This window comes from Drosophila subpulchrella, unplaced genomic scaffold (assembly GCF_014743375.2).
Source record: "Drosophila subpulchrella strain 33 F10 #4 breed RU33 unplaced genomic scaffold, RU_Dsub_v1.1 Primary Assembly Seq44, whole genome shotgun sequence".
In the NCBI taxonomy this organism is placed as follows: Eukaryota; Metazoa; Arthropoda; class Insecta; order Diptera; family Drosophilidae; genus Drosophila; species Drosophila subpulchrella.
The window spans coordinates 1,314,000-1,333,932 of NW_023665655.1; the positions used below are offsets into that span (position 1 = coordinate 1,314,000).

At 36.9% G+C, this 19,933-nt stretch overlaps 1 protein-coding gene and 2 long non-coding RNA genes across 8 annotated transcripts in view; 1 reads left to right on the top strand and 2 right to left on the bottom strand.

Annotated features, from left to right (window-relative positions):
- Positions 1-985: 985 nt before the first annotated feature.
- LOC119562405 lies at positions 986-8,468 on the bottom strand. 5 transcript variants are annotated; one of them, XR_005221831.1, is made up of 3 exons: positions 8,315-8,468; positions 8,136-8,247; positions 986-8,076 (listed from the first exon to the last, which is right to left on the bottom strand). It is a non-coding gene; the product is annotated as an uncharacterized LOC119562405 (long non-coding RNA). The 5 variants fall into 5 exon arrangements; XR_005221830.1 differs by having other exon boundaries at positions 986-8,079; XR_005221832.1 differs by having other exon boundaries at positions 986-3,195; positions 3,588-8,079; positions 8,136-8,468.
- A 3,001-nt stretch (positions 8,469-11,469) lies between these two features.
- On the bottom strand, positions 11,470-12,274 carry LOC119562396. Of its 2 annotated transcripts, none has more exons than XR_005221824.1 (2): positions 12,161-12,274; positions 11,470-11,834 (listed from the first exon to the last, which is right to left on the bottom strand). It is a non-coding gene; the product is annotated as an uncharacterized LOC119562396 (long non-coding RNA). The 2 variants fall into 2 exon arrangements; XR_005221825.1 differs by lacking the exon at positions 12,161-12,274 and adding an exon at positions 12,058-12,156.
- Positions 12,179-19,933, top strand: part of LOC119562389 (protein RCC2 homolog) — a 32,839-nt gene continuing 25,084 nt past the window's right edge. The window contains exon 1 of the mRNA XM_037875579.1: positions 12,179-12,311. The gene's annotated coding sequence lies outside the window, so the exon portion shown is untranslated. The remainder of the gene's footprint in view (positions 12,312-19,933) is intronic.

Here is a 19,933-nt window from a genome sequence, read left to right on the forward strand (position 1 = left end):
TCTCTAATAATCTCCATTCAAATATTTCTTTTATACGAGGAGCAAAATTTTAACCCATTTTCATGTCCGATTTTTCCGTGTTTCCAATGGCTCCCAGAATGGGAATCCAAAACTAGACTTCTAAATTTCATAACTTTGGTAATTGGATCCCGATTTCGAAGTGGCATACCTCTATGAGTTTGTGGTTGAATTCTCTAATAATCTACATTCAAATATTTCTTTTATACGAGGAGCAAAATTTTAACCCATTTTCATGTCAGATTTTCCCTATTTCCAATGGCTCCCAGAATGGGAACCCAAAACTAGACTTCTAAATTCCATAACTTTGGTAATTGGATCCCGATTTCGAAGTGGCATACCTCTATGAGTTTGTGGTTGAATTCTCTAATAATCTACATTCAAATATTTCATTTATACGAGGCTCAAAATTTTAATAAATTTTCATGTCCGATTTTTCCGTATTTCCAATGGCTCCTAGAATGGGAACCCAAAACTAGACTTCTAAGTTCCATAACTTTGGTAATTGGAGTTGGAGATCCACTAGAGAAGGAACATGGGACATCGCTCGATCTCCGCCGAGCTCTCTATTGAGGACTTTACCTCCACCAGCTACATGACAGCTAAAGCGGAGATGGAGGACGAGCCGGCTTCTATAGGGAGAAGAAAATAAGGTCTCCCGCTAAGGGACAGCGGGAGGAGCCATCACCAGCCATTATTGGCCAGCTAGGAGCTGGACTAAAGATAGCGCGGGAAAGAGAAGGAAGCCTTAAACTTCTAATTTACATAAATAAAAACATTCGTTGAAAATTTCATTTATTTTTATTTTAATTTCTTTGTGCACCAGCAGACTCTTCTTTTTTAAATTGCTCCAATTGATTTCTTTTCCGTAAAATTCACACGCGAAATCTGTTATTTTTTCTGGAATTGTAATATATATATAGTGTCCCAATAAGATTTGCTGTCCCAATAAGATATTACGCCAACCTTTGTATTGGAGTTCTCTTTATTCAATCAATTCTTAACTCTATTACAATTCTTTGTACAGCTACTGAGAGTGTAGCTGCGCCGCCAGAGACGCCGGCAGAGCAGCGTTCAATGCTTATGTATAGATGTATGTATTGGTAGCTGCTGGCGAAGAGTCGCCGCGGCGGAGGGGAGGTCTTATGTTCACTTGGTGACGGAGCGGTCACGCATGTCAAATATGCAGACTCAGCACAGTCCAGTCCCAGCCCAGTCCCAGTGCACTTAACGGCGATCATATTACCGGGCACTTGAAGAACTGTTTGGGACTTGTATTTGTGGCTTACATATTGTGGCCAAGTGCTACAATGTGTATGTAATAATATTAATGCGAAACACTCAGTGCAGTATGCATTCGAATGTGAACATACTACACCTCCCTCCTTTAGAAAAATAACGTAATTATATGGAGTTATTTTCTTAGTATATTAATATGTATATAAGAATATATATATATATAAAATTATGCATTTTCATTTTTAATGTTTTTTTTTTAATTATGTTTTACTTCTATGTATGGCCATACTTGAAATATTTGTAAGAGTAATGAACTGATTTTGAAATAAAAGATTTTAATCTATCATTATGTACTGTTTGTTTCTTATTTTTATTGTTTGAAATTATTATATTTTCGTTATCAGTAATCATGGGCCATTGAGGGTGTAGTGTTGAAGTAGTATACGAAATATTTTAACCATATGTCCCAATCATTTTTATCAATCGATATGTATGAGCGTATGTATTCGTTAAATGTTCTGTGACTTCTTTCTACTGTTCCAACTGTCTGGTGGTGGTGTGCTGTAGATGTTATATTTTTACTTTTTAAATATTTGCACAAGTCGTTTATGATTGAATTTGTATATTCGGTTCCCATGTCCGAAATGAACGTTTTCATTCAACCGTACCTTAATTTAAAAGATTCGAAAATAGCTTTTGCGACAGTGTTTGCACTTTTATTGTCAATGGGAATGGCAACTAAGTATTTTGGTAAATCACGTATAAAAGTGACTGCATAATCGTTACCATTATCTGATTTTGGTAGTGGACCAATTGTGTCTACTATCACTCTGTCGAAAGCATTTATTGGAATGTCTGTGATTGTCATAGGAGTCTTTGTATGTGTTGTCACTTTTGATTTTTGGCATTTTTGACATTTTCTTATGTACTTAGTAATATATCGGGTCATACCTTTCCAATAATAATATCTTATGACCTTGGCCAAGGTTTTAGTTATGCCAGTGTGACCTCCTTGTACTGGATCGCTGTGAAATGTACACAGTATAGCTTCTTTTTCTTTATCTTAATATGTTTTACGGTCACCGGGTTGAGTAGCGCTACACTCAATGATTTCAGTGTCTTGTCGCCCATTTTTTTAAATTCATCTATTGAAACTTTTTCAAAGATATTTTCCCACGGTGCCACTTTTAGTTGGCTGGTTTTATTTCATGGGTTGAGTAGCGCTACACTCAATGATTTCAGTGTCTTATCGCCCATTTTTTTAAATTTATCTATTGAAACTTTTCAAAGATATTTTCCCACGGTGCCACTTTTAGTTGGCTGGTTTCATTTCAAGCCTTTGGAAGAACTGACCTAAGTCAAGAATTCCATTGGTAAATAAATCGCTAACATTATATCTTGCAGTTATTTGTTTTCCATGTCCAAGAGACAGGTCATATTACTTACGTGCAAGGTCACTACTTTACGTACTTCGTCATTATTGATGACTCCGTATACGTTGGGCTTTGAAGCTTTTTCTATAGATTGCCTAGGCAACTCTATTTCTTTTTCTCCTGCGCAGGATTTCTGTCTACTTTGATATCTTTTAGTGACTTTATTTATTTTTCTGGTAATGTCTTTTAGCTCTTAGGTGCAGTGGCGGATCTAGGGGGGGGCGAAAGGGGCAAGCGCCCCGGGCGCCAAATCTAAGAGGCGCTAAATCGAGTCCGACTGGACCTTTTTTTCTACCAGTCTTTGGCAAATCTTTTAGAGAGCATGTCTCCCCAAATTACTTGAGACATTGTCAGACCACATAAAAGAGTGGAGAGTTAGTCTTTGCGACACAGTCATATTGAAAGCTAAAAAACTGTGTGAAGAAATGGGCGTAACGATATCGAAGAGGAGAATCAAGAAACGTAAGATGCCAGGTGAACTTGCTGATGACGCTGCGCTCGATACCTACGAAGAAACAAGACGCTTTTTAGTTGACATTTTGGACAGCCTTTCAATCGAAGTTTCTACTCGTTTTGCTAGCTTGAGAGTGCTGAATGAGCGCTTCGGATTTTTCTTCAACTTCAAAGAATATCTTGATGACGATAAAGAAGTTTTGAATGGAAAACTATTGGAAGTTAACGATAAATGCAAATCATTAGCTGAAATTTATTCTAATGATTTAAATGGTACGGAATTGTTTCACGATATCAAAGATTTCATTTTTCTTCTGAAAAGGGCCAATAAGAAGGGAGAAAGTCTTGATCTCACTCCAAAAGGAATACTATTGTATATTTCATCGTTGGGGATAGAGGCGTACAAAACACTTGTGACGGCATTGAAAATTTTGTTGACTCTACCATTGTCCGTGGCTTCGTGTGAGCGATCATTCAGTAAACTGAAATTGATAAAATCTTATCTCCGCACAACCATGAACCAAGACAGGCTGTCAAATTTAGCTATACTATCTATCGAAAATGAAGTAGCAGCATCACTCGACTACAATGATATTATTGCTGAATTTGCGGCAATCAAGGCCAGAAAAGTTATATTCTAAAAGTAATATTTTTTTGTCTTGCAAAAACACAAATAATAATGTTTTTTCCGTTGTAACTGGCAAAAGAATCGATATGAAATACAATTCTTCAAACATATAAGCTTTTAATAATTAATAACCTATTTACACTTTAAATACTCCTAATGTTATTCGTACAGCAAATAGGGAGGGGGCGGAATTTTTCGCTTTGCCCCGGGCGCCAGCAACCCTAGATCCGCCACTGCTTAGGTGGTTATTCACGATAACGCATCTGCTACGTAATTAACTTTTCCCTTTAGATACTCTACAGTGAAGTCGTACTCTTCTAATTCAAGCCTTATCGTGAGTTTGGAACTCGGGTTTATCATGGAAAATAGCTACGTAAGTGGTCTGTGATCTGTTTTGACAGTGAAGTGTCTACCATAAATATATGGTCTGAAGTGTGTTATTACCCAATGAATTGCTGTAAGTTCTTGTTCCGTTGTACTTTTGTTACTTTCACCCCTTGTAAACGATCTTGATGCGTATGCAACTGGAAGTTGAAGTCCATTTTTGTTTTGAGTTAAAACTGCTCCACAAGCTTGCTTACTAGTATCTGTTATTATGTAAAATTCTTTACTGAAATCTGGGTATTGTAACAATGTTGGTTCTATTAAAGCCGATTTAAGATGTTCGAACGCATGCTGTCAGTCAGCTGTCCATTCAAATTTTAAATTTTTTTTGCATAACTTAGTTATGTGACGAGAATAGTCGGCAAAGTTTTTAATAAAACATCTGTAATAATTGCAGAATGCAACAAATCTTCTAACGCTGTCCGCATCGTGTGGGGTTGGATAATTTTTTATGACGTCGTTTTTTGTTTTTCGGAACAACCAATGACTATAAGATCACCCGTGTAAAGGAATGCTTTAGAAGGATCTAGTCCAGAGAATGGTATAGTCATCATTCTCTGAAAAGAGTTTGGCGCTATTTTTAAGCCGAATGGTAATCGCGTGAAGCGATACGAACCATTGCTTGTCGAGAAGGACGTTATAACTCTAGAGCTTTTTTCAAGCTCGATTTGGTGAAAACCTGACATTAAGTCGAGACATGAGAAATATTTTGCTCTACCTAGTTGGTCTTAAATTTCATCAATTCTAGGTAGAGGGTACTTATCAGACAATAGTTTTTTATTGATCTGACGATAGTCAATTACTAATCGCCATTTCCTTTTTTTCTGAGCCCGGGATCGACTTTTTCGGAACTAATAAGAGTGGGCTGTTATTGCAGATACAGATGGTTCCACAATTTTATCTTTTATTCATTTTTGTACCTGGGCTTGAATTTCAATTTGAACCGGTTCTTCGTCCTTCAATGTCAGATTTTGTTTTTTTTTTGGAAAGTTAAGATAATACAGACTTTTCTCTATTTTCTTTGCTTGATTAAACTACTTCGTAGTTCGAAAGTGATTCATAATTGAATTTATTAATGCTGACTACTTTATCTGTATTTGTTGTGTTGAGTAGTATTATGAATGCATTTCATTTATAAGCCAATCTTCGGATGGCTTGAAGTCTAATTGACAGTTGTATTTTTTGATAAAGTCGATTCCTAATATTCCATCACAGGGAATGGCGAATTGTAAATTTACAATATGAAAATTATGTGGGATTATATATTTAGTAGTCTGTATCTCAATGGATATTTGTCCTAAAGATTTTGAAATTTCTTGACTAATTCCTTGTATGTTTATTACATAGTCGGATTGAATGTTAGGAAAAACATCTGAATTTTCTTTGAGTATAGATATGTCTGCACCAGTGTCTACTAAAAATACAAGTTCTTTTCCGGTTGCGACATTTTTGAAAGTTACAAATATATTTTGGCTGAGATTGATTGTGTGAATTTTTGTGGTTCCTATTGCTGGGTATCTAAAGGTTGTTGGGAGTTTCCCGAAACGTTATGGGCTACTCTAACATTATTGTTATTATTATTGTTATAGTAATAACCCCTATTTTGGTGGCTAATTCCTCTATAACTTCCTCTATTTTAGCCTCGTCCTCTATTATTGTTATAGTAACCACGGTTACTATTATTGTTGTTATAAGAGAGGAAATTACCTCTTCCGCGGTAATTTCCACGATTACTTCTATTGTAAAACAGGATCGTGTTTGATTGGCCTGTTGCATCTGTACAACTGTTTACGAATTTGGACATGGCAACATCCAATGTGTTGAATGTGCCAGCCTCCATGATAAGTTTAATCTTATCCATTGATGGCATGTGTTTTGCTGTACTGAGTGGCTAATTCTGTGGACAGTCCGTCATTTATGTAGGCTCCTTCTAGTGCCTTTGCCAATTTCTCTACATCTTGAACATATTGATTTTGATTTTTAACTTTGTTTTTTAGTTTCTTTATTATTTCTGAGATTGAATTCTCATTGTCTATTAAGTTTCTTGCAGGGCCTTTTAGCTTAGTCTTGATCGGATTAACTGCTAAAGCTTCATGTGATTACTTGAGGGAGTTTACCAAATTTAAGGAATCTAAGAAACTTTTTACATATTCTGCCTTACCATCAAACTCTGGTAAGAGTGATAAGGATAATTTTAGGAATTTAATTGGTGTGATAGCCATTTTTTCTTGTTCCGGTATTATGACTGGTTTATCCTCAACAGTACTACAATTAGATTCAGATTCTAACCAATTTTCTTCTTCTGCGTCAGGTAATGTTATTACGGAATTGTTAAATCGTTTATATTTTTCTCGTCTATATTTTCTTCTTCTTCTTCTGAATCTATTTTTTCAGTAGTATCGGTATCGGACTCTAGTTGCTGACTAGGTTCAGCCGTCAGTGGGGTATTAAGAACAGTGGGAATAGATATATCCAAATCGTATTTTTCTTTGACAGAAATAAGATTGGATCTTATCCGTAGGAATAATTTTGAGGCATATGACCAGTGTGACTGGTTTAGTTTTTCTCTGTTATTATGTACTAGCGTTTGCGCTTCATTAAAGCATTCTACTAGTATTTTAGCGTGTTTGTTTATGGTGCCTTCTTGTTTATTTATGTTTTTATTTAGGCATTTAAAGGATTTGTCAAACGTATATTTTACTTCTGTCAGCCTATCCTTCATTTCTTTCCATTCCGTGCTGCTTTTATCACTATTACATTACCAAGAAAAGGATCTTTATTAACTTCCGAAAAAATTTTACAATTTGGTACTGTACTCTGAATAATTAATTTTAGGTTACATCTTTCAATGTATTCATTTTCGAGTTCATTGTTTGACATTGGTGCGTTGTGCGATTGAAGTATGGCTTGCACTCACTCAGAAAATTCGGGGACCTTTCCAAAGGTTTCCCTTATCGCTTTATTTGTTAGCATAATTAAAATATTTTTAGCGACTTTTGTGTTTATTGTTCACCTATTTTTCCATTCGTACCTATCCATCTATTTGCATAGGAAATTACAGTGGCTCTGTTATCTTTTGATTTATCAAAAATACCCTATTCTTTATTCTCAAAATCTAGTTCTCATTTTTTTTTGTGTTCTTTTACGATCATGTTTTTTTTTTAATTTTTACTTATAATCTTTATTTTTATTTTATTAATTTCATTATTCAGAAAATTTGTTTCTTAGACAATCAATTCATTTTTCATTACTTAGACCATTATTTTGAAAAAGTTTTGTTTTCAATTTATATATATTTTCTTCAAGATTTTTGAACATATAGTTTAATTATAATTATCATAATTTTGTACGTATGCAATTAAATCTTATCTAGATCGTTTGCTTGGCTTAGGGCCCTTTTTTTACACACCTATTGTGTAATAGGTATGCTTTATAAAGCATATATCCGCATATAACAATTATCAATAACAATATATTTGTCAATTCTATTTTATTAATCACGTTTACAGAGGAGTCCACTGTTTTCGTATCGATCAATCCCATTGTGTTTATATAACATCTCATTACTTCCATCGAATTTACTTACGCTATTACTATTCATTAGTATTTCATTTTTTATTTTTAGGTCTTTCTTCTTTTTTGTAAAATTTTTAAGTTTCTTTGTTTGAATTTTTTTGATTGAGAAAAAAAATGTATCTCTTTTACAGTTCTCCGCCTATTTGTTCGTATGGCTTTACGGGCTATATTGCTATTGGGCAGAAAGGGTTCCGCTCAATTTTACAAATTTGAATTATAACAACATATATTAACTTAAATTTGTTTTGATCATTTATTTTTTTAAATCCGCTTCTCTTCAGACCCTTTATTGGATCAGCTGGGCGTCGCCGGGGTTGGCACGCTGATGCACCATTACTGGTGGTTCTGCTAAAAAGATACTTCTATTAGTACAACGCAACCAAATTCTTGTAGCCAGATCTTACTTTCCTTGCGAGGACACGCCCGGCAGGATGCCCATGCAGAGAGCGAAGTCCCACTCGGCATGTTCCTTCCCACTGGGATTTTTTAGTGGATCGCTTCCAGCACTTCAACGTCCTGTCAGTGAAATCTCACAATAATGGGCAACAGCTTGGATTAGGCGTCCTATTTCATCTGCACTGACCTCTTGCAGTCGATTTTTGGGTTTACCATCCACTTTTAATTTTTAGTTTCCACATCGCCCTTGCACGAACACCGCCAAAGATTAAATTTCTAAGTTTTTGGGCCGCGGCTAGCGGCGCTCATCGAAATTCACTCTTTAAATCGGTTTTTTTTTGTATATTCTTAGCTCATCTGAGTACCGCGCTGAAAAACAGACCCGACAAAAAGCGTTAGCCGCGTACCTGCCTCTCGCTCACTCCTATGGTTAGCTCGCGGTTTTCGTCGATGTGAGTACTAGGCTTAAGTGAGTTGTATCGACTTTTTCCGTCTCTTTGTAGCACGTCTAATTCTGCTGAAGCGGAGTTCGGTCGCTGACACTGACAAGTCCAAGGAAGAAATAGCAAGAACGCTGAAGAACGTTAACGGACTAAAAGCCAAACAATTTTTTCAATTAGATAGTAATGCCTTTGTCCAACTTGGCACATGCTCTATAATCCGGGTTATAATTTTTAAAAATTATCGTCGTAGTTTTATATGATAAATTAATTTGCAAAAAACTATCGGAGATTATGATGAGAAACATTTATTTATTTTAGTTATTTATACTGTCATTGGTAATTGTCTAGATTAGCGGCCCATGTCCCAAAAACCATGAATAAATTTACCTGGCTTGCTATAAAAACAAAGAAGATTTTTTATGACTTCCTATAAAAAACATATCAGCTTTTTATTCGTTATCAAAATAATGAACATTATACAAAACTCGAGAGAACTGACTTATTGTGTCTTTATAAACTTTCCAAGGCGAATCCTTACAAATCGCGGCCCAAGAGGACTCTTTTCTTTGCTCAGCCCATATAAGCTTCCTCTATTTTTTAGGTTATAAAGTTTCCTAACCTTATTTTTATACCCGTTACTCGTAGAGTAAAAGGGAATACTAGATTCGTCGGAAAGTATGTAACAGGCAGAAGGAAGCGTTTCCGACCCCATAAAGTATATATATTCTTAATCAGGATCACTAGCCGAGTCAATCTAGCCATGTCCATCTGTCCGTCTGTCTGTCCGTCCGGATGAACGCTGAGATCTCGGAAACTATAAGAGCTAGGCTATTGAGATTTGGCGTGCAGATTCCTGAGCTTCTTACGCAGCGCAAGTTTTTTTCAGCAGAGTGCCACGCCCACTCTACCGCCCAAAACTGTGGCTCCTACAGTTTTGATGCTAGAATAAAAATTTTAACTGAAATGTATTGTTCTCATCAGTACCTATCGATTGACCCAAAAATGTTTGCCACGCCCACTTTAACGCCCACAAACTTCAAAAAATCGTAAATATGAACGTGGATATCTCGGAAACTATCAAAGATAGAGAATTTGGATCTCAGATTTAGATTCCGTAGCCTTGTACGCAGCGCAAGTTTGTTACGCGAATATTCCACGCCCACTCTAACGCCCACAAACCGCCCAAGCCTGTGGCGCCCACAATTTTCATGCTAGATACAAAATTTTAACTGAACTGTATTGGTCTCGTCAATACCTATCGATTGACCAAAAAAAAAATTTGCCACGCCCACCCTAACGCCCATAACGCTTTAATCTGTCTACCGCCGGTAGATGGCGCATTTCAGTCTTGCTTTGCTGCTTGCTTATCTCCATTTCCCTTGGTCCCTTTAGCTGAGTAACGGGTATCTGATAATCGAGGCACTCGACTATAGCGTTCTTTCTTGTTTATTATACCATTCTACTTCCATTCTTCTGCGGACTTTCCACGTTTTTGTATAGCTTCCATCTCGTTATTAGGCGTCCTCTTTCGTCTACACTGATTTCCTTCAGGCGTCTTCGGCGTGCTTTTTCCTTCCAATTCTAAAATATTTGTTTCTGCAAGGCCCCTGGACGAACACATCCAAAGATAAAATGTCTTATTCTTTGTGCGGCGGCTAACGGCGTTCATCGCAATCCACTCACAAAACAAGTTATTTTTTTGTTATACCCTAGCTCATCTGAGTTCTACGGCTAAAAACAAACGCAGCAAAAATCCTTAGTCGCCTATTTGCCTCTCGCTCTCTCCTATGGCTTACTCGTGGGTTTCGTCGAAGTGAGTACTAGGCTTAGTCCAAGTCAAAAATAGTATTCTTTATAGTGTGACCGAAGTTATAAAAGTTCATCCGTCAGTCGAGCCCCAAATCCCAATAGGCAATTGGACCTTGAGGAAGTGGAAGCCGGATTGGGAACGGGGTTGTTCCGATGAAGCTGCAAGAAGTCGCAGCATCCTGGCAATGTCTGGGAATGGCTCTTCCAGCTGTCCCTCATCGGGCGACCTTTTTTTTCTTCTCCCTATAGAAGCGCGTCCTGCGTCTCCGCATTAGCTGCTCAGTAGCTGGTGGAGGACTCCCTGTGGTTTCTCAATGGAGAGCTCGTCGTAGATAGTATTACTTTAGTTCAGCTTACTACTGCATTTACTACGAAAACGTATACAATGACAGGGTTCAAAGGAAAATTAAAGGCGCAGAAGCAACCGGTTTTATTAGATTAACCAGATCAGCTTTTATCGGTTGGCAGATGGTGGATGTGTTTTCATATTTGAAAATGGAAGGCGCAGAAGTAATAGTCTTGGTTTAATTAGCCACAATTCTTCAGAGCAGCTGTTATCAGATGGTAGATGGTAGATCTGCCCTGCGGTAATCGGTGGGAAAGGGGTATTAGGCGTCCTTTCTCACATGCACTGACCTCCTGCAGGCGTTCTTGGGGTTTTCCTTCAAATTTTAGTTTTTGTATCCACAGCGCCTTTGCACGAACACCGCCAAATATTAAATTTCTGATTCTTTGGGCCGCGGCTAACGGCATTCATCGAAATTCACTCGCCAAATTTGGTATTTTTTCTGGTGTTACCTCAGCACATCTGAGTACCGCGCTGAAAAACATACCCGACGAAAAGCGTTAGCCGACTATTTGCCTTTCGCTTACTCAAATGGTTAGCTCGCGGTTTTGGTCGATGCGAGTACTTAGATCGTCTAAGAATTTCACTAGTACACAAATCTTATTTTTGTAGTGTGACCGAAGTTTTCAAAGTTCACCCGCAGTGCATATTGCATGGTCTTACTGTCAAGCAGCTGTGTTTGTTTTGTTGACGATTTAATAAAGACGAATCTGCTGGTGCACAGCGAAATATAAATAAATGATATGTTCAAAGAATGTTTTTATTTGTTGTTATTATTTTAAGGATTTCCTCTCGTGTCGAAGATGCTTCGCCATTTTCCCCGCGCCATCTGATGTCCATCTCCGATTCGCAATATGCCAACATAGGCCTTAAGGGAGTGGGAGCCAGATTGAGATCCTGGTTGTTCCGCTGATGCTGTTGGAAGTCGCCCAGCATACTGGTAATGGATAATAATGGCTCCTCCAGCTGTCCCGTAACGGGCTTCCACGTTTGCTCCTCCCTATATAAACGCGTCCTGCGTCTCCGATTCAGCTGCTCAGTAGCTGCTGATGGTGGAATTCAGCGATTTCCCAACGGAGAGGTCGTCAGAGATCGTATTACTAGTGAATCTGCGAAAAAGTTACTTATATTAGTACAACGTAACCAAATTCTTTTGGTCAGAACTTAGTTTCCTTTTCAATGGACTTCCCGATTAGATAATCCAATCAGCGTTTCCACTATTCTACGGATTTGCCGTATTATGGTTTTCGTCGATGTGAGTACTAGGCTTAAATAAAAAAATAGCAAAAAAAAGAAAATTATAAATATCTCCAAAATCTCCCCGGTTTCTACCGTTCCTCTATCGCCACTAGGCCCCGACGCTAGTTTGACGCACATGATGAATGGTACTTTAATGGTATTTCTTAAAACTAATATTGTATTTAATAGTATTAACTTTTGGGCCATATGGTATTCTAATTGTTATCGCTGCGGTCTTGCTGCTGGAGGCATCGATAGACTCGTATAATCATCGATTTTTGTCCCAGCTCTGTAGCAGCGTTGTTTGTATTATTTCTGACAAAAGTAATAAAGCCACACAGAAAAATGTAAGTTGGAACTCTTAATGTAAGGATTTCAGATACATTTTTTAAAACCACTGTGTTTTTTTTAAAGTGACGCTATTGCTTTAAATGTTTCGGGCATTTTGTCCCTATTATAAGTGATACTTGAGACTCTTTTTGCAATGTAGGAATAGTTAAAGAACTAAGCGGGTGCTAATTGAGTTATTAACTACGTTTTACAAATTTCGGAAAATGATGGCGAGAACTATGCATATCTGTTGGCGTCGCTTGATGCGGCTTTCATTTTGTTTCTGCGCACCACCACACAAGCACGGACTCGCGCACACCACCAAACGAGCGAGAGCGTCTTTTTTCTGCGTTTATGGGAAGCCGCGTTAATGAAATCCCACGCAATTTATGTATTCGGTTACAACGAATTCGGAGTCATTATATTTAGCTAATATATATGTATAGAAAACTTTAACCACTATATACAGTTTGTCAAGTAATTCTTTGCAAAAGTGAATGATATACAGATTGTTTGTTATTATTAGATTTCAACCTTTTATTCGCGTTTGAAGTTGAAAAAAAAACCGAATATTAATGTGATCCACTCTACATAGAAATTCCTATTAAAGTTGGAAGTGCGCAGGCAAATACAAGAATTTTAATTTTTGAAATATTGTTTTCTAATTTATTGTCTTTTCGATTGCTTTAAAATAAAATCAAATTTCACCTTAAAACACCCTTAAAAACAAGAAAAACTAAAAAATTAAAAATATGTTGTCAATTAATTCTAGGCAAATACAAAAAATTATTTGACTTATATTATTATTCTTAGTGCAGTCCCTTAGTACACATGATCTTCATCCGACCCGAAACTGACGTCTAAGGACATTTTTTATCATTGAAATTTAGGATTTTCTTCCCCAATACTTGCATTTTTTCATTGGCGTGTCGTCTGTCCTTTGCAACAGAGCCAATAGATTTGCAACTGGGGTTAAAGCTGGGACTCAGGACAGGATTTTTAACATTTATAGGGCAGCCTTGTCCTGAAACACATCGAATTTTTGATCTCTAAACTATTGTCTCTCCAATTGCTTGAAAACAATTTCAAATTTAACCTTTAAGCACCCTGAAAAACAAGATAAAAAAAAAAAATTGAAAATATTAAATCTGTCTGGTAGCGTTTTAAATTCAGTTTTTCCCCGATTTGAGTGGTAAAATCGGCAAATCCTTTTCAGAGACCAACTAAAAATCGTGCATCACTTTTTTGTTAAATTTGTGCAGGCTTTCATCATATTAGTAACATTGAGGTTCGGCTAAACTAAAGACTATCGACAGGCGTAAGGACCCTGCACTTAGGTATTTTGTTGGACATTCCTTTAAGGGAATTAAAAAAAACAAGAAAGGAAGTTAGCTTCGGCAAGCCGAAGCTTATATACCCTTGCAGCTATAATTATTAAATTTAAAAACACAAAAAATGATATTCCCAATAGTATAAGATAATATGTCAAAAAACACCGAAGCTATAATTTGTTTCATATTATTTTCCTACCAATTTTCCGATCGTTCCTATGGCAGCTATATGATATAGTCGTCCGATTTTGATAAAATTAAATTCGAAACTCAGAACTAATTAAAAAATGTTATTTCCAAGCGTAGGAGGTTATATGTTAAAAAACACCGAAGCTATAATTTGTTTCATATTATTTTCCTACCAATTTTGCGATCGTTCCTATGGCAGCTATATGACATAGTCGTCCGATTTTGATAAAATTTAATTCGAAATTCAGAACTAATTAAAAAATGTTATTTCCAAGCGTTGGAGGTTATATGTTGAAAAACACCGAAGATATAATTTTTTTCATATTATTTTTCCACAAATTTTCCGATCGTTCCTATGGCAGCTATATGATATAGTCGTCCGATTTCGATAAAATTTAATTCAAAATTCAAAATTATTTAAAAATTGTTATTTCCAAGCTTAAGAGTTTATATGCTAAGAAACACCAAAGATATAATTTTTTTTCATTTTTTTGTCCGATTATTCCTATGGGAGCTATAAGATATAGTTGTCCGATCCGGCTGGTTCCGACTTATATACTACCTGTAAAAGATATAAGACTTTTGGGAAAGTTTCAGCCGGATAGCTTTAAAACTGAGAGACTAGTTTGCGTAGAAACGGACGGACAGACGGACAGACGGACAGACGGACAGACGGACAGACGGACAGACGGACATGGCTAGATCGACTCGTCTAGTCATGCTGATCAAGAATATATATACTTTATGGGGTCGGAAACGTCTCCTTCACTGCGTTGCAAACTTCTGACTGAAATCAATATACCCTCTGCAAGGGTATAAAAAGGTACCTGAATTTTATAGCAAAACTGGGAACCTTGATATTCAATTGCAAGAGATCCATGGCTGATAGAGGTACAGAAACCATTTCTATTTAAATTTAAAGTATTACTCTAGTTCCTCGACGGACCGCTTATTCTTAAGAAATTACATGAAGAAATGAAGGCGCGGTCTGCCATGGCTCTCTTGTAATCGAATTTCAAAGTTACGTGTTTTGCTATAAAAATAACGTAGCCTTTTTTTTGACATAAGGTCTTTTTATCCCTTGTCAAAATAATAAGCATTCTAAAATATGTGACAAAAATTTGTAATTGTTTTTGTAGCAGGCCAGTTCCCACAGCCGCGAATTAAATATCCTCGATGGACCGCGATTCCTTAAGAATTCGCGTGACCATCGATGACCAACTTTTCAAAGCGATTTTTTTTTTAATTTTATGCCTAATTTGTTTGGACTATTTTTATTAATTTTTACGTTCAAGAATTTATAGTTTTCTTTTTCTAAACTTACATCAAATAATTTTATCTCTGGATTGCATAAATTGGCTATCGCTGTGAAGATGCCCTGAGTTAATGTGGTGTGGGATTTGTGTTTCTTCAGGAAGAAAACTCCCGAAAGTAACGTTGCACGACTCGCACAGAGACATTTTATAGTTGCGTTACAAAAATTCAAAAACCTACAGTGGATCCCAAACGCGAATAAAATGTTGAAATCAAATAATAACAAACAATCTTAAAATGAACAAGGAAGAACGCTATAGTCGAGTACCTCGACTATCAGATACCCGTTACTCAGCTAAAGGGACCAAAGGAAAATGGAGATAGGCAAGCAGCAAAGCGAGATTTAAATGCGCCACCTACCGGCGGTAGACAGATTTAAGCGTTGTGGGCGTTAGAGTGGGCGTGACAAAGTTTTTTTTTGGATCAATCGATAGGTATTGACGAGACCAACACATTTCAGTTAGTTTTTTATCTAGCATGAAAATTGTGGGCGCCACAGGCTTGGGCGGTTTGTGGGCGTTAGAGTGGGCGTGGCATATTCGCGTAACAAACTTGCGCTGCGCTCAAGCCTACGGAATCTAAATCTGAAATTCCATTTCTCTATCTTTGATATTTTCCGAGATATCCTCGTTCATATTTACGATTTTTTGAAGTTTATGGGCGTGGCTAACTTTTTTTTGGGTCAATCGATAGGTATTGATGAGAAGAATACAGTTCCGCTAAAATTTTTATTCTAGCATCAAAACTGTAGGAGCCACAGTTTTGGGCGGTAGAGTGGGCGTGGCACTCTGCTGAAAAAAACTTGCGCTGCGTAAGAAGCTTAGGAATCTCCACGCGAAATCTCAGCGTTCATCCGGACGGACAGACGGAAATGGCTTGATCGACTCGGCTAGTGATCCTGATCAAGAATATATATACTTTATGGGGTCGGAAACGCTTCCTTCTGCCTGTTACATACTTTCCGACGAATCTAGTACACCCTTTTACTCTACGTGTAACGGGTATAAAAATTAAAGCTTTTTTTATTACCAATTCATCGAGGTACATATCTTATGGATATTTAAAAAAAATAAAAACATACATAAACAAAAAAAAACTCACCATTTTGCGTTACTTTAATATTCGGTTTTTTCTAAAAACTACTAAAAACTTTTTTTTCTCTAAGAAATAACACCTAATTTAATATTTGGTATGATAGCCATTATTTCGTAGGGTATCATTAAGTCGTTTTGGTATAGTGGCTATAATTTTTTTGGTGTATTCCGACCCAATATTAACCCACTCTTCTTGAAGCCGTTCTTTTAAGGCCGATATGGACGATATAGGTGTGAACACGGCGGTCCAACTCACTCAAGAGATTCTCAATTGGATTGAGATCAGGTGATTGGGGAGGCGTTTCCAAGACTTTTGGGCAGTTGTACAACAACCAGGACCTTACTTTATAGGCCTTGTGCTTCGGGTCGTGTCCTGATACAACTTAAAGGTGTTGCCAATGCTCATTTTCTCTGCCGACTACTTCAAATTTTCTTCTAAAATTTTAAGGTACTGGTCCTGGTTTTCATTATACCATCTATAAACACTAGATTTCCCACTCCTTTTGTAGAAATGCATCCCCAAATCATAACACTTCCTCCGCCGTGTTTTACTGTTGGTCTTAGGTGTTGTTTCTGGAGCTCGGTATTAGGTTTGCCATAGTTTTGCCATCACTGCCGAAAAGGTTAAACTTGCTCTCGTCCAAGAAAATTACATCGTCCCACCAGCTTTGGTCCTTTTTGGCGTACTCCTTGGCGAAATTTTCCCTCAGTTTCCGGTTGCGCTCAGCCAGCAAAGGCTTCTTTCGAGCGACTCTGCCGTACGACGAACGGTTTGCGCTGAAACGGTCTTCCCGTGGTCGGCAAAGAGTTCGGCCTTCAATTCGGGTGCACTTTCTCGAGGATTTTTCTTAACCTTTCGGACTCTTTCCGCTTCTTCGCGATCAGTTAGTTTTTTGGTTGTCCTTGCTGCTATATTGACTCCACTCTTCCCTCATTTTTGAATCTGCGGACGATGTCACCGACCGTATTTGGCTTCATTTCCAGGATATCGGCAGTTTCCTTGTAAGTTTTGCCCTCTAGATGCAACTGGAGGACAAGTTTTCGCTGCTCCAGGGACGAATTCTTACTTTTGCGGCTTTTCGGGGAAACACATTAATTGCGCCACCTTTGGCCATTTTTAGTTGCCACAGGGCTTTTTTATACGACTTTCGAAAAATACCGAATATTAAAGTAACGCAAATATAGTTTTTTTGGTTTATGTATGTTTTTTCGTTAAATATCAAATAAAGTATTAAAATATATATATCCATGAAAAGGTAACATTAAAAGCTTCAATATACCAAAAATAACAAAATTTCCCTTCTTAGTCTTACACATTTTATTCGCGTTTGAAGTTGAAAAAAAAACCCGAATATTAATGTGATCCACTGTACATGATTTTTATAAACAATCATTAAAATGCCAATATATTTTGTATAGCAAATAGTGGAAAGGCTACTTTATTTTTTACCGAAACGTAATTTTGAAATTCGATTACAAGAGAACAATGGCAGACCGCGCCTTTATTTCTTCATGTAAATTCTTAAGAATTCACGGTCCGTCGAGGATAATTTTTTCGCGAATTTCGGGGGTGAGGACCGTAAGCTAGAGCATTACGAAATTTAATGTTATACATATGCAAAAAGTCTTTGCTCATGATTAGTAAAAATGAAGCGTACGCTTTGGATTTGGATTTTTACATGTCTACGATTGCTATGCGCAATGGTACAGTTGCGGTGGTAGCCGATGCTTTTTTACCAATGTAATTTTAATTAAAAAACTTTTGCTTATAAAGTAATTGTTAAAATCTTGAATTTTGTAGTGGAGTTGAGAGACTCATCAGTTATCATGTTGATCTGCTATACGCGGCCATTGAAATTTATATGTTTTCCTTCATTGAACTGCGATGGCCCCAAAAACATCGATAGTCAAAACTAAACAGTGATGTTTTGAAAAAGCAAACATCTATGCATCAATCACTTTTTCATTATTTTTTTATCAAAATAGTTCAAAGATTTTAAGCTTACATGAGATTTGGTATACACACCTGATCATATTAATAGGTACACACATCAACTCTGACTTGAAGGTAACAAAATAAAGATATATTCATTGTTTCAAACTTAATATTTGTTCTCATTGGATCTTAAACTATTTGTTTTCAATAAAATAAACTTAACTGTAACATAGGATAATAATATAACATAAAAGAGATCATATTGTGTTTGAGATACGTTTTCAGTGTGATCATAATAATATGTACACTTCATGTGTTGGTAAGAAAAAAAATTTTAGTTTCCATTTTGTATTATTTTTTTTAGCTCAATTAGTATTTCCTTACTTAGTATTCAGTGTATCCACCTCTATTTTTGGCCACTACTGCTATTCATTTTGGCATACTTTTAATAGGAGCCTGGCAGGTCTCTACTGGTGTCTCATACCACAGTTTTTGGACACCTTCCCATAATTTTTGTTTATTTGAAAATGAATGCTTCGTCGATTTTTTTTTTTTTTAAGGTGTTGTTTCTGGAGCTCGGTATTAGGTTTGCCATAGTTTTGCCATCACTGCCGAAAAGGTTAAACTTGCTCTCGTCCAAGAAAATTACATCGTCCCACCAGCTTTGGTCCTTTTTGGCGTACTCCTTGGCGAAATTTTCCCTCAGTTTCCGGTTGCGCTCAGCCAGCAAAGGCTTCTTTCGAGCGACTCTGCCGTACGACGAACGGTTTGCGCTGAAACGGTCTTCCCGTGGTCGGCAAAGAGTTCGGCCTTCAATTCGGGTGCACTTTCTCGAGGATTTTTCTTAACCTTTCGGACTCTTTCCGCTTCTTCGCGATCAGTTAGTTTTTTGGTTGTCCTTGCTGCTATATTGACTCCACTCTTCCCTCATTTTTGAATCTGCGGACGATGTCACCGACCGTATTTGGCTTCATTTCCAGGATATCGGCAGTTTCCTTGTAAGTTTTGCCCTCTAGATGCAACTGGAGGACAAGTTTTCGCTGCTCCAGGGACGAATTCTTACTTTTGCGGCTTTTCGGGGAAACACATTAATTGCGCCACCTTTGGCCATTTTTAGTTGCCACAGGGCTTTTTTATACGACTTTCGAAAAATACCGAATATTAAAGTAACGCAAATATAGTTTTTTTGGTTTATGTATGTTTTTTCGTTAAATATCAAATAAAGTATTAAAATATATATATCCATGAAAAGGTAACATTAAAAGCTTCAATATACCAAAAATAACAAAATTTCCCTTCTTAGTCTTACACATTTTATTCGCGTTTGAAGTTGAAAAAAAAACCCGAATATTAATGTGATCCACTGTACATGATTTTTATAAACAATCATTAAAATGCCAATATATTTTGTATAGCAAATAGTGGAAAGGCTACTTTATTTTTTACCGAAACGTAATTTTGAAATTCGATTACAAGAGAACAATGGCAGACCGCGCCTTTATTTCTTCATGTAAATTCTTAAGAATTCACGGTCCGTCGAGGATAATTTTTTCGCGAATTTCGGGGGTGAGGACCGTAAGCTAGAGCATTACGAAATTTAATGTTATACATATGCAAAAAGTCTTTGCTCATGATTAGTAAAAATGAAGCGTACGCTTTGGATTTGGATTTTTACATGTCTACGATTGCTATGCGCAATGGTACAGTTGCGGTGGTAGCCGATGCTTTTTTACCAATGTAATTTTAATTAAAAAACTTTTGCTTATAAAGTAATT